Source organism: Ranitomeya variabilis, chromosome 2 (genome assembly GCF_051348905.1).
Source record: "Ranitomeya variabilis isolate aRanVar5 chromosome 2, aRanVar5.hap1, whole genome shotgun sequence".
Lineage (NCBI taxonomy): Eukaryota > Metazoa > Chordata > Amphibia > Anura > Dendrobatidae > Ranitomeya > Ranitomeya variabilis.
The window spans coordinates 141165364-141180455 of NC_135233.1; the positions used below are offsets into that span (position 1 = coordinate 141165364).

The window sequence follows — 15092 nt, forward strand, 5'->3', positions numbered from 1 at the left end:
TGTTTGAGCACAAGAAAAGTTTGTGTTGCCCGATAGCACAGTATTAATCTTCAATATACCTGACTATCGCCCTTTTATGTTTATTTTTTCCATTATGAGATGAATCTCTAGTACATTAGAGCATGATATTACAGTAAGTTCCAAACTTAAAAATTGAGGAAAATGTAGGGATTAAGGCAAATTTGAATATTTGAGGTAAATATTTAAACTACAGTCCCAAAGAAACATTTGATGTTAAAATAATATCAGAAATATAGCGCAGTCCATTCACAAAAAACATTATCTACTAGAGGGGGGTAATCCAGAAAAAAACATGGCCAGTGTGCGTAGGATGTCATGAAATGTAAAATACGCCTGAGAAAATCTGGCCTATGGTAAAGTGATGAATTTGACAAATATGAGCTTTTTTGGAGAGGTTAAAGTGTTTAAATAAACTAAAACCTTGTGCTTAGTGTTGTTAACAAATCTCGATGGCATTTTATTCTAATATTCACTCTTGGTCACCACACTAAACATGTAATCAAAAATGAAAATCTACAAAAGGGGAAAAATATTTTTTTCTGGATGAAATTTACAGTCAACAGTAAGGTTCCCATTAAAAGTCTGTGTATTGCTCTTGATAAGTGTCTTAAAAAAATCTGTTAGTGCAAACTTCATAAGAGAGCACACATTCAATAAACACTAGCTGCCTACGAAATCCAAAACTTCATGTGCATTCACCAGGATGGCCGAGTGGTTAAGGCATTGGACTTAAGATCCAATGGATATGTATCCTCGTGGGTTTGAACCCCAGTCCTGGTATGAGTTTTACACTTGAAATTCTACAAGATTTCTGAAAAAAGAGTAATGTTTCAGCAAAAGAAATGTTCTTGTAGCCAGGTAGTGCAGTATTAACCCTTCAGTGCCCCTGACTATCACCCTTTAATGTTTATTTTTTTCCATTATGAGATGAATCTCTAGTACATTAGAGCATGATATTACATTAAGTTCCAAACTTAAAATTTGAGGGGCCTCGAACCCCACTCCTGGTATGAGTCTTATACTTGAAATTCTACAAGTTTCTGAAAATGGAGTAATGTTTGAGCAAAAGAAAAGTTCTTGTTGCCAGATAGCACAGTATTAAACCTTCAATGCACCTGACAATCGCCCTTTTATGTTCATTTTTTCCATTATGAGATGAATCTCTAGTACATTAGAGCATGATATTACAGTAAGCTCCAAACTTAAAAATTGAGGGGTTCGAACCTCATTCCTGGTATGAGTTGTACACTTGAAATTCTACAAGATTTCTGAATAATGATTAATATTTCAGCAAAAGAATTGTTCTTGTTGCCAGAGAGTGCAGTATTAACCCTTCAATTAACCCTTTAATATGCCCTTTTATGTTTATTTTTTCCATTATGAGATGAATCTCTAGTACCTTAGAGCATGATATTACAGTAAGCTCCAAACTTAAAAATTGAGGGGTTCGAACCTCATTTCTGGTATGAGTTTTACACTTGAAATTCTACAAGATTTCTAAAAAATGATTATTATTTCAGCAAAAGAATTGTTCTTGTTGCCAGAGAGTGCAGTATTAACCCTTCCATACGCCCATTTATGTTTATTTTTTCCATTATGAGATTAATCTCTAGTACATTAGAGCATGATATTACATTAAGTTCCAAACTTAAAAATTGAGGGGGTTCAAACCCCACTCCTGGTATGATTTTTATACTTCAAATTCTACAAGGTTTCTGAAAATGGAGTAATGTTTGAGCACAAGAAAAGTTTGTGTTGCCCGATAGCACAGTATTAATCTTCAATATACCTGACTATCGCCCTTTTATGTTTATTTTTTCCATTATGAGATGAATCTCTAGTACATTACAGCATGATATTACAGTAAGTTCCAAACTTAAAAATTGAGGAAAATGTAGGGATTAAGGCCAATTTGAATATTTGAGGTAAATATTCAAACTACAGTCCCAAAGAAACATTTGATGTTAAAATAATATCAGAAATATAGCGCAATCCAGTCACAAAAAACATTATCTACTAGAGGGGGGTAATCCAGAAAAAAACATGGCCAGTGTGTGTAGGATGTCATGAAATGTCAAATACGCCTGAGAAAATCTGGTATATGGTAAAGTTATGAATTTGACAAATATGAGCTTTTTTGGAGAGGTTAAAGTGTTTAAATAAACTAAAACCTTGTGCTTAGTGTTGTTGACAAATCTCGATGGCATTTTATTCTAATATTCACTCTTGGTCACCACACTAAACATGTAATCAAAAATGAAAATCTACAAAAGGGGAAAAATATTTTTTTCTGGATGAAATTTACAGTCAACAGTAAGGTTCCCATTAAAAGTCTGTGTATTGCTCTTGATAAGTGTCTTAAAAAATCTGTTAGTGCAAACTTCATAAGAGAGCACACATTCAATAAACACTAGCTGCCTACAAAATCCAAAACTTCATGTGCATTCACCAGGATGGCCGAGTGGTTAAGGCATTGGACTTAAGATCCAATGGATATGTATCCTCGTGGGTTTGAACCCCACTCCTGGTATGAGTTTTACACTTGGAATTCTACAAGATTTCTGAAAAAAGAGTAATGTTTCAGCAAAAGAAATGTTCTTGTAGCCAGGTAGTGCAGTATTAACCTTTCAGTGCCCCTGACTATCACCCTTTAATGTTTATTTTTTTCCATTATGAGATGAATCTCTAGTACATTAGAGCATGATATTACATTAAGTTCCAAACTTAAAATTTGAGGGGCCTCGAACCCCACTCCTGGTATGAGTCTTATACTTGAAATTCTACAAGTTTCTGAAAATGGAGTAATGTTTGAGCAAAAGAAAAGTTCTTGTTGCCAGATAGCACAGTATTAAACCTTCAATGCACCTGACAATCGCCCTTTTATGTTTATTTTTTCCATTATGAGATGAATCTCTAGTGCATTAGAGCATGATATTACAGTAAGCTCTAAACTTAAAAATTAAGGGGTTCGTACCTCATTCCTGGTATGAGTTGTACACTTGAAATTCTACAAGATTTCTGAATAATGATTAATATTTCAGCAAAAGAATTGTTCTTGTTGCCAGAGAGTGCAGTATTAACCCTTCAATTAACCCTTTAATATGCCCTTTTATGTTTATTTTTTCCATTATGAGATGAATCTCTAGTACCTTAGAGCATGATATTACAGTAAGCTCCAAACTTAAAAATTGAGGGGTTCGAACCTCATTTCTGGTATGAGTTTTACACTTGAAATTCTACAAGATTTCTAAAAAATGATTATTATTTCAGCAAAAGAATTGTTCTTGTTGCCAGAGAGTGCAGTATTAACCCTTCCATACGCCCATTTATGTTTATTTTTTCCATTATGAGATTAATCTCTAGTACATTAGAGCATGATATTACATTAAGTTCCAAACTTAAAAATTGAGGGGGTTCAAACCCCACTCCTGGTATGATTTTTATACTTCAAATTCTACAAGGTTTCTGAAAATGGAGTAATGTTTGAGCACAAGAAAAGTTTGTGTTGCCCGATAGCACAGTATTAATCTTCAATATACCTGACTATCGCCCTTTTATGTTTATTTTTTCCATTATGAGATGAATCTCTAGTACATTACAGCATGATATTACAGTAAGTTCCAAACTTAAAAATTGAGGAAAATGTAGGGATTAAGGCCAATTTGAATATTTGAGGTAAATATTCAAACTACAGTCCCAAAGAAACATTTGATGTTAAAATAATATCAGAAATATAGCGCAATCCATTCACAAAAAACATTATCTACTAGAGGGGGGTAATCCAGAAAAAAACATGGCCAGTGTGCGTAGGATGTCATGAAATGTAAAATACGCCTGAGAAAATCTGGCCTATGGTAAAGTGATGAATTTGACAAATATGAGCTTTTTTGGAGAGGTTAAAGTGTTTAAATAAACTAAAACCTTGTGCTTAGTGTTGTTGACAAATCTCGATGGCATTTTATTCTAATATTCACTCTTGGTCACCACACTAAACATGTAATCAAAAATGAAAATCTACAAAAGGGGAAAAATATTTTTTTCTGGATGAAATTTACAGTCAACAGTAAGGTTCCCATTAAAAGTCTGTGTATTGCTCTTGATAAGTGTCTTAAAAAAATCTGTTAGTGCAAACTTCATAAGAGAGCACACATTCAATAAACACTAGCTGCCTACGAAATCCAAAACTTCATGTGCATTCACCAGGATGGCCGAGTGGTTAAGGCGTTGGACTTAAGATCCAATGGATATGTATCCTCGTGGGTTCGAACCCCACTCCTGGTATGAGTTTTACACTTGAAATTCTACAAGATTTCTGAAAAAAGAGTAATGTTTCAGCAAAAGAAATGTTCTTGTAGCCAGGTAGTGCAGTATTAACCCTTCAGTGCCACTGACTATCACCCTTTAATGTTTATTTTTTTCCATTATGAGATGAATCTCTAGTACATTAGAGCATGATATTACATTAAGTTCCAAACTTAAAATTTGAGGGGCCTCGAACCCCACTCCTGGTATGAGTCTTATACTTGAAATTCTACAAGTTTCTGAAAATGGAGTAATGTTTGAGCAAAAGAAAAGTTCTTGTTGCCAGATAGCACAGTATTAAACCTTCAATGCACCTGACAATCGCCCTTTTATGTTTATTTTTTCCATTATGAGATGAATCTCTAGAACATTAGAGCATGATATTACAGTAAGCTCCAAACTTAAAAATTGAGGGGTTCGAACCTCATTCCTGGTATGAGTTGTACACTTGAAATTCTACAAGATTTCTGAATAATGATTAATATTTCAGCAAAAGAATTGTTCTTGTTGCCAGAGAGTGCAGTATTAACCCTTCAATTAACCCTTTAATATGCCCTTTTATGTTTATTTTTTCCATTATGAGATGAATCTCTAGTACCTTAGAGCATGATATTACAGTAAGCTCCAAACTTAAAAATTGAGGGGTTCGAACCTCATTTCTGGTATGAGTTTTACACTTGAAATTCTACAAGATTTCTAAAAAATGATTATTATTTCCGCAAAAGAATTGTTCTTGTTGCCAGAGAGTACAGTATTAACCCTTCCATACGCCCATTTATGTTTATTTTTTCCATTATGAGATTAATCTCTAGTACATTAGAGCATGATATTACATTAAGTTCCAAACTTAAAAATTGAGGGGGTTCAAACCCCACTCCTGGTATGATTTTTATACTTCAAATTCTACAAGGTTTCTGAAAATGGAGTAATGTTTGAGCACAAGAAAAGTTTATGTTGCCCGATAGCACAGTATTAATCTTCAATATACCTGACTATCGCCCTTTTATGTTTATTTTTTCCATTATGAGATGAGTCTCTAGTACATTAGAGCATGATATTACAGTAAGTTCCAAACTTAAAAATTGAGGAAAATGTAGGGATTAAGGCAAATTTGAATATTTGAGGTAAATATTTAAACTACAGTCCCAAAGAAACATTTGATGTTAAAATAATATCAGAAATATAGCGCAATCCAGTCACAAAAAACATTATCTACTAGAGGGGGGTAATCCAGAAAAAACCATGGCCAGTGTGTGTAGGATGTCATGAAATGTCAAATACGCCTGAGAAAATCTGGTCTATGGTAAAGTGATGAATTTGACAAATATGAGCTTTTTTGGAGAGGTTAAAGTGTTTAAATAAACTAAAACCTTGTGCTTAGTGTTGTTGACAAATCTCGATGGCATTTTATTCTAATATTCACTCTTGGTCACCACACTAAACATGTAATCAAAAATGAAAATCTACAAAAGGGGAAAAATATTTTTTTCTGGATGAAATTTACAGTCAACAGTAAGGTTCCCATTAAAAGTCTGTGTATTGCTCTTGATAAGTGTCTTAAAAAAATCTGTTAGTGCAAACTTCATAAGAGAGCACACATTCAATAAACACTAGCTGCCTACGAAATCCAAAACTTCATGTGCATTCACCAGGATGGCCGAGTGGTTAAGGCGTTGGACTTAAGATCCAATGGATATGTATCCTCGTGGGTTCGAACCCCACTCCTGGTATGAGTTTTACACTTGAAATTCTACAAGATTTCTGAAAAAAGAGTAATGTTTCAGCAAAAGAAATGTTCTTGTAGCCAGGTAGTGCAGTATTAACCCTTCAGTGCCACTGACTATCACCCTTTAATGTTTATTTTTTTCCATTATGAGATGAATCTCTAGTACATTAGAGCATGATATTACATTAAGTTCCAAACTTAAAATTTGAGGGGCCTCGAACCCCACTCCTGGTATGAGTCTTATACTTGAAATTCTACAAGTTTCTGAAAATGGAGTAATGTTTGAGCAAAAGAAAAGTTCTTGTTGCCAGATAGCACAGTATTAAACCTTCAATGCACCTGACAATCGCCCTTTTATGTTTATTTTTTCCATTATGAGATGAATCTCTAGAACATTAGAGCATGATATTACAGTAAGCTCCAAACTTAAAAATTGAGGGGTTCGAACCTCATTCCTGGTATGAGTTGTACACTTGAAATTCTACAAGATTTCTGAATAATGATTAATATTTCAGCAAAAGAATTGTTCTTGTTGCCAGAGAGTGCAGTATTAACCCTTCAATTAACCCTTTAATATGCCCTTTTATGTTTATTTTTTCCATTATGAGATGAATCTCTAGTACCTTAGAGCATGATATTACAGTAAGCTCCAAACTTAAAAATTGAGGGGTTCGAACCTCATTTCTGGTATGAGTTTTACACTTGAAATTCTACAAGATTTCTAAAAAATGATTATTATTTCAGCAAAAGAATTGTTCTTGTTGCCAGAGAGTGCAGTATTAACCCTTCCATACGCCCATTTATGTTTATTTTTTCCATTATGAGATTAATCTCTAGTACATTAGAGCATGATATTACATTAAGTTCCAAACTTAAAAATTGAGGGGGTTCAAACCCCACTCCTGGTATGATTTTTATACTTCAAATTCTACAAGGTTTCTGAAAATGGAGTAATGTTTGAGCACAAGAAAAGTTTGTGTTGCCCGATAGCACAGTATTAATCTTCAATATACCTGACTATCGCCCTTTTATGTTTATTTTTTCCATTATGAGATGAATCTCTAGTACATTACAGCATGATATTACAGTAAGTTCCAAACTTAAAAATTGAGGAAAATGTAGGGATTAAGGCCAATTTGAATTTTTGAGGTAAATATTCAAACTACAGTCCCAAAGAAACATTTGATGTTAAAATAATATCAGAAATATAGCGCAATCCATTCACAAAAAACATTATCTACTAGAGGGGGGTAATCCAGAAAAAAACATGGCCAGTGTGCGTAGGATGTCATGAAATGTAAAATACGCCTGAGAAAATCTGGCCTATGGTAAAGTGATGAATTTGACAAATATGAGCTTTTTTGGAGAGGTTAAAGTGTTTAAATAAACTAAAACCTTGTGCTTAGTGTTGTTGACAAATCTCGATGGCATTTTATTCTAATATTCACTCTTGGTCACCACACTAAACATGTAATCAAAAATGAAAATCTACAAAAGGGGAAAAATATTTTTTTCTGGATGAAATTTACAGTCAACAGTAAGGTTCCCATTAAAAGTCTGTGTATTGCTCTTGATAAGTGTCTTAAAAAAATCTGTTAGTGCAAACTTCATAAGAGAGCACACATTCAATAAACACTAGCTGCCTACGAAATCCAAAACTTCATGTGCATTCACCAGGATGGCCGAGTGGTTAAGGCGTTGGACTTAAGATCCAATAGATATGTATCCTCGTGGGTTCGAACCCCACTCCTGGTATGAGTTTTACACTTGAAATTCTACAAGATTTCTGAAAAAAGAGTAATGTTTCAGCAAAAGAAATGTTCTTGTAGCCAGGTAGTGCAGTATTAACCCTTCAGTGCCACTGACTATCACCCTTTAATGTTTATTTTTTTCCATTATGAGATGAATCTCTAGTACATTAGAGCATGATATTACATTAAGTTCCAAACTTAAAATTTGAGGGGCCTCGAACCCCACTCCTGGTATGAGTCTTATACTTGAAATTCTACAAGTTTCTGAAAATGGAGTAATGTTTGAGCAAAAGAAAAGTTCTTGTTGCCAGATAGCACAGTATTAAACCTTCAATGCACCTGACAATCGCCCTTTTATGTTTATTTTTTCCATTATGAGATGAATCTCTAGAACATTAGAGCATGATATTACAGTAAGCTCCAAACTTAAAAATTGAGGGGTTCGAACCTCATTCCTGGTATGAGTTGTACACTTGAAATTCTACAAGATTTCTGAATAATGATTAATATTTCAGCAAAAGAATTGTTCTTGTTGCCAGAGAGTGCAGTATTAACCCTTCAATTAACCCTTTAATATGCCCTTTTATGTTTATTTTTTCCATTATGAGATGAATCTCTAGTACCTTAGAGCATGATATTACAGTAAGCTCCAAACTTAAAAATTGAGGGGTTCGAACCTCATTTCTGGTATGAGTTTTACACTTGAAATTCTACAAGATTTCTAAAAAATGATTATTATTTCCGCAAAAGAATTGTTCTTGTTGCCAGAGAGTACAGTATTAACCCTTCCATACGCCCATTTATGTTTATTTTTTCCATTATGAGATTAATCTCTAGTACATTAGAGCATGATATTACATTAAGTTCCAAACTTAAAAATTGAGGGGGTTCAAACCCCACTCCTGGTATGATTTTTATACTTCAAATTCTACAAGGTTTCTGAAAATGGAGTAATGTTTGAGCACAAGAAAAGTTTATGTTGCCCGATAGCACAGTATTAATCTTCAATATACCTGACTATCGCCCTTTTATGTTTATTTTTTCCATTATGAGATGAGTCTCTAGTACATTAGAGCATGATATTACAGTAAGTTCCAAACTTAAAAATTGAGGAAAATGTAGGGATTAAGGCAAATTTGAATATTTGAGGTAAATATTTAAACTACAGTCCCAAAGAAACATTTGATGTTAAAATAATATCAGAAATATAGCGCAATCCAGTCACAAAAAACATTATCTACTAGAGGGGGGTAATCCAGAAAAAAACATGGCCAGTGTGTGTAGGATGTCATGAAATGTCAAATACGCCTGAGAAAATCTGGTCTATGGTAAAGTGATGAATTTGACAAATATGAGCTTTTTTGGAGAGGTTAAAGTGTTTAAATAAACTAAAACCTTGTGCTTAGTGTTGTTGACAAATCTCGATGGCATTTTATTCTAATATTCACTCTTGGTCACCACACTAAACATGTAATCAAAAATGAAAATCTACAAAAGGGGAAAAATATTTTTTTCTGGATGAAATTTACAGTCAACAGTAAGGTTCCCATTAAAAGTCTGTGTATTGCTCTTGATAAGTGTCTTAAAAAAATCTGTTAGTGCAAACTTCATAAGAGAGCACACATTCAATAAACACTAGCTGCCTACGAAATCCAAAACTTCATGTGCATTCACCAGGATGGCCGAGTGGTTAAGGCGTTGGACTTAAGATCCAATGGATATGTATCCTCGTGGGTTCGAACCCCACTCCTGGTATGAGTTTTACACTTGAAATTCTACAAGATTTCTGAAAAAAGAGTAATGTTTCAGCAAAAGAAATGTTCTTGTAGCCAGGTAGTGCAGTATTAACCCTTCAGTGCCACTGACTATCACCCTTTAATGTTTATTTTTTTCCATTATGAGATGAATCTCTAGTACATTAGAGCATGATATTACATTAAGTTCCAAACTTAAAATTTGAGGGGCCTCGAACCCCACTCCTGGTATGAGTCTTATACTTGAAATTCTACAAGTTTCTGAAAATGGAGTAATGTTTGAGCAAAAGAAAAGTTCTTGTTGCCAGATAGCACAGTATTAAACCTTCAATGCACCTGACAATCGCCCTTTTATGTTTATTTTTTCCATTATGAGATGAATCTCTAGAACATTAGAGCATGATATTACAGTAAGCTCCAAACTTAAAAATTGAGGGGTTCGAACCTCATTCCTGGTATGAGTTGTACACTTGAAATTCTACAAGATTTCTGAATAATGATTAATATTTCAGCAAAAGAATTGTTCTTGTTGCCAGAGAGTGCAGTATTAACCCTTCAATTAACCCTTTAATATGCCCTTTTATGTTTATTTTTTCCATTATGAGATGAATCTCTAGTACCTTAGAGCATGATATTACAGTAAGCTCCAAACTTAAAAATTGAGGGGTTCGAACCTCATTTCTGGTATGAGTTTTACACTTGAAATTCTACAAGATTTCTAAAAAATGATTATTATTTCCGCAAAAGAATTGTTCTTGTTGCCAGAGAGTACAGTATTAACCCTTCCATACGCCCATTTATGTTTATTTTTTCCATTATGAGATTAATCTCTAGTACATTAGAGCATGATATTACATTAAGTTCCAAACTTAAAAATTGAGGGGGTTCAAACCCCACTCCTGGTATGATTTTTATACTTCAAATTCTACAAGGTTTCTGAAAATGGAGTAATGTTTGAGCACAAGAAAAGTTTATGTTGCCCGATAGCACAGTATTAATCTTCAATATACCTGACTATCGCCCTTTTATGTTTATTTTTTCCATTATGAGATGAGTCTCTAGTACATTAGAGCATGATATTACAGTAAGTTCCAAACTTAAAAATTGAGGAAAATGTAGGGATTAAGGCAAATTTGAATATTTGAGGTAAATATTTAAACTACAGTCCCAAAGAAACATTTGATGTTAAAATAATATCAGAAATATAGCGCAATCCAGTCACAAAAAACATTATCTACTAGAGGGGGGTAATCCAGAAAAAAACATGGCCAGTGTGTGTAGGATGTCATGAAATGTCAAATACGCCTGAGAAAATCTGGTCTATGGTAAAGTGATGAATTTGACAAATATGAGCTTTTTTGGAGAGGTTAAAGTGTTTAAATAAACTAAAACCTTGTGCTTAGTGTTGTTGACAAATCTCGATGGCATTTTATTCTAATATTCACTCTTGGTCACCACACTAAACATGTAATCAAAAATGAAAATCTACAAAAGGGGAAAAATATTTTTTTCTGGATGAAATTTACAGTCAACAGTAAGGTTCCCATTAAAAGTCTGTGTATTGCTCTTGATAAGTGTCTTAAAAAAATCTGTTAGTGCAAACTTCATAAGAGAGCACACATTCAATAAACACTAGCTGCCTACGAAATCCAAAACTTCATGTGCATTCACCAGGATGGCCGAGTGGTTAAGGCGTTGGACTTAAGATCCAATGGATATGTATCCTCGTGGGTTCGAACCCCACTCCTGGTATGAGTTTTACACTTGAAATTCTACAAGATTTCTGAAAAAAGAGTAATGTTTCAGCAAAAGAAATGTTCTTGTAGCCAGGTAGTGCAGTATTAACCCTTCAGTGCCACTGACTATCACCCTTTAATGTTTATTTTTTTCCATTATGAGATGAATCTCTAGTACATTAGAGCATGATATTACATTAAGTTCCAAACTTAAAATTTGAGGGGCCTCGAACCCCACTCCTGGTATGAGTCTTATACTTGAAATTCTACAAGTTTCTGAAAATGGAGTAATGTTTGAGCAAAAGAAAAGTTCTTGTTGCCAGATAGCACAGTATTAAACCTTCAATGCACCTGACAATCGCCCTTTTATGTTTATTTTTTCCATTATGAGATGAATCTCTAGAACATTAGAGCATGATATTACAGTAAGCTCCAAACTTAAAAATTGAGGGGTTCGAACCTCATTCCTGGTATGAGTTGTACACTTGAAATTCTACAAGATTTCTGAATAATGATTAATATTTCAGCAAAAGAATTGTTCTTGTTGCCAGAGAGTGCAGTATTAACCCTTCAATTAACCCTTTAATATGCCCTTTTATGTTTATTTTTTCCATTATGAGATGAATCTCTAGTACCTTAGAGCATGATATTACAGTAAGCTCCAAACTTAAAAATTGAGGGGTTCGAACCTCATTTCTGGTATGAGTTTTACACTTGAAATTCTACAAGATTTCTAAAAAATGATTATTATTTCCGCAAAAGAATTGTTCTTGTTGCCAGAGAGTACAGTATTAACCCTTCCATACGCCCATTTATGTTTATTTTTTCCATTATGAGATTAATCTCTAGTACATTAGAGCATGATATTACATTAAGTTCCAAACTTAAAAATTGAGGGGGTTCAAACCCCACTCCTGGTATGATTTTTATACTTCAAATTCTACAAGGTTTCTGAAAATGGAGTAATGTTTGAGCACAAGAAAAGTTTATGTTGCCCGATAGCACAGTATTAATCTTCAATATACCTGACTATCGCCCTTTTATGTTTATTTTTTCCATTATGAGATGAGTCTCTAGTACATTAGAGCATGATATTACAGTAAGTTCCAAACTTAAAAATTGAGGAAAATGTAGGGATTAAGGCAAATTTGAATATTTGAGGTAAATATTTAAACTACAGTCCCAAAGAAACATTTGATGTTAAAATAATATCAGAAATATAGCGCAATCCAGTCACAAAAAACATTATCTACTAGAGGGGGGTAATCCAGAAAAAAACATGGCCAGTGTGTGTAGGATGTCATGAAATGTCAAATACGCCTGAGAAAATCTGGTCTATGGTAAAGTGATGAATTTGACAAATATGAGCTTTTTTGGAGAGGTTAAAGTGTTTAAATAAACTAAAACCTTGTGCTTAGTGTTGTTGACAAATCTCGATGGCATTTTATTCTAATATTCACTCTTGGTCACCACACTAAACATGTAATCAAAAATGAAAATCTACAAAAGGGGAAAAATATTTTTTTCTGGATGAAATTTACAGTCAACAGTAAGGTTCCCATTAAAAGTCTGTGTATTGCTCTTGATAAGTGTCTTAAAAAAATCTGTTAGTGCAAACTTCATAAGAGAGCACACATTCAATAAACACTAGCTGCCTACGAAATCCAAAACTTCATGTGCATTCACCAGGATGGCCGAGTGGTTAAGGCGTTGGACTTAAGATCCAATGGATATGTATCCTCGTGGGTTCGAACCCCACTCCTGGTATGAGTTTTACACTTGAAATTCTACAAGATTTCTGAAAAAAGAGTAATGTTTCAGCAAAAGAAATGTTCTTGTAGCCAGGTAGTGCAGTATTAACCCTTCAGTGCCCCTGACTATCACCCTTTAATGTTTATTTTTTTCCATTATGAGATGAATCTCTAGTACATTAGAGCATGATATTACATTAAGTTCCAAACTTAAAATTTGAGGGGCCTCGAACCCCACTCCTGGTATGAGTCTTATACTTGAAATTCTACAAGTTTCTGAAAATGGAGTAATGTTTGAGCAAAAGAAAAGTTCTTGTTGCCAGATAGCACAGTATTAAACCTTCAATGCACCTGACAATCGCCCTTTTATGTTTATTTTTTCCATTATGAGATGAATCTCTAGTACATTAGAGCATGATATTACAGTAAGCTCCAAACTTAAAAATTGAGGGGTTCGTACCTCATTCCTGGTATGAGTTGTACACTTGAAATTCTACAAGATTTCTGAATAATGATTAATATTTCAGCAAAATAATTGTTCTTGTTGCCAGAGAGTGCAGTATTAACCCTTCAATTAACCCTTTAATATGCCCTTTTATGTTTATTTTTTCCATTATGAGATGAATCTCTAGTACCTTAGAGCATGATATTACAGTAAGCTCCAAACTTAAAAATTGAGGGGTTCGAACCTCATTTCTGGTATGAGTTTTACACTTGAAATTCTACAAGATTTCTAAAAAATGATTATTATTTCAGCAAAAGAATTGTTCTTGTTGCCAGAGAGTGCAGTATTAACCCTTCCATACGCCCATTTATGTTTATTTTTTCCATTATGAGATTAATCTCTAGTACATTAGAGCATGATATTACATTAAGTTCCAAACTTAAAAATTGAGGGGGTTCAAACCCCACTCCTGGTATGATTTTTATACTTCAAATTCTACAAGGTTTCTGAAAATGGAGTAATGTTTGAGCACAAGAAAAGTTTGTGTTGCCCGATAGCACAGTATTAATCTTCAATATACGTGACTATCGCCCTTTTATGTTTATTTTTTCCATTATGAGATGAATCTCTAGTACATTAGAGCATGATATTACAGTAAGTTCCAAACTTAAAAATTGAGGAAAATGTAGGGATTAAGGCCAATTTGAATATTTGAAGTAAATATTCAAGCTACAGTCCCAAAGAAACATTTGATGTTAAAATAATATCAGAAATATAGTGCAATCCTTTCACAAAAAACATTATCTACTAGAGGGGGGTAATCCAGAAAAAAACATGGCCAGTGTGCGTAGGATGTCATGAAATGTAAAATACGCCTGAGAAAATCTGGCCTATGGTAAAGTGATGAATTTGACAAATATGAGCTTTTTTGGAGAGGTTAAAGTGTTTAAATAAACTAAAACCTTGTGCTTAGTGTTGTTGACAAATCTCGATGGCATTTTATTCTAATATTCACTCTTGGTCACCACACTAAACATGTAATCAAAAATGAAAATCTACAAAAGGGGAAAAATATTTTTTTCTGGATGAAATTTACAGTCAACAGTAAGGTTCCCATTAAAAGTCTGTGTATTGCTCTTGATAAGTGTCTTAAAAAAATCTGTTAGTGCAAACTTCATAAGAGAGCACACATTCAATAAACACTAGCTGCCTACGAAATCCAAAACTTCATGTGCATTCACCAGGATGGCCGAGTGGTTAAGGCGTTGGACTTAAGATCCAATGGATATGTATCCTCGTGGGTTCGAACCCCACTCCTGGTATGAGTTTTACACTTGAAATTCTACAAGATTTCTGAAAAAAGAGTAATGTTTCAGCAAAAGAAATGTTCTTGTAGCCAGGTAGTGCAGTATTAACCCTTCAGTGTCCCTGACTATCACCCTTTAATGTTTATTTTTTTCCATTATGAGATGAATCTCTAGTACATTAGAGCATGATATTACATTAAGTTCCAAACTTAAAATTTGAGGGGCCTCGAACCCCACTCCTGGTATGAGTCTTATACTTGAAATTCTACAAGTTTCTGAAAATGGAGTAATGTTTGAGC

At 33.9% G+C, this 15092-nt stretch overlaps 9 non-coding genes across 9 annotated transcripts; all 9 read left to right on the forward strand.

Moving 5' to 3' along the window:
* The first annotated feature begins 718 nt into the window (after positions 1–718).
* Positions 719–801, forward strand: TRNAL-UAA (transfer RNA leucine (anticodon UAA)). The gene has a single exon. It is a non-coding gene; the product is annotated as a tRNA-Leu (tRNA).
* A 1667-nt stretch (positions 802–2468) lies between these two features.
* TRNAL-UAA (transfer RNA leucine (anticodon UAA)) lies at positions 2469–2551 on the forward strand. Its single transcript has one exon. It is a non-coding gene; the product is annotated as a tRNA-Leu (tRNA).
* Positions 2552–4219: 1668 nt separating this feature from the next.
* TRNAL-UAA (transfer RNA leucine (anticodon UAA)) lies at positions 4220–4302 on the forward strand. Its single transcript has one exon. It is a non-coding gene; the product is annotated as a tRNA-Leu (tRNA).
* Positions 4303–5970: 1668 nt separating this feature from the next.
* On the forward strand, positions 5971–6053 carry TRNAL-UAA (transfer RNA leucine (anticodon UAA)). Its single transcript has one exon. It is a non-coding gene; the product is annotated as a tRNA-Leu (tRNA).
* Positions 6054–7721: 1668 nt separating this feature from the next.
* On the forward strand, positions 7722–7804 carry TRNAL-UAA (transfer RNA leucine (anticodon UAA)). The gene has a single exon. It is a non-coding gene; the product is annotated as a tRNA-Leu (tRNA).
* A 1668-nt stretch (positions 7805–9472) lies between these two features.
* TRNAL-UAA (transfer RNA leucine (anticodon UAA)) lies at positions 9473–9555 on the forward strand. Its single transcript has one exon. It is a non-coding gene; the product is annotated as a tRNA-Leu (tRNA).
* Positions 9556–11223: 1668 nt separating this feature from the next.
* TRNAL-UAA (transfer RNA leucine (anticodon UAA)) lies at positions 11224–11306 on the forward strand. Its single transcript has one exon. It is a non-coding gene; the product is annotated as a tRNA-Leu (tRNA).
* Positions 11307–12974: 1668 nt separating this feature from the next.
* TRNAL-UAA (transfer RNA leucine (anticodon UAA)) lies at positions 12975–13057 on the forward strand. Its single transcript has one exon. It is a non-coding gene; the product is annotated as a tRNA-Leu (tRNA).
* Positions 13058–14725: 1668 nt separating this feature from the next.
* On the forward strand, positions 14726–14808 carry TRNAL-UAA (transfer RNA leucine (anticodon UAA)). The gene has a single exon. It is a non-coding gene; the product is annotated as a tRNA-Leu (tRNA).
* Positions 14809–15092: the final 284 nt, after the last annotated feature.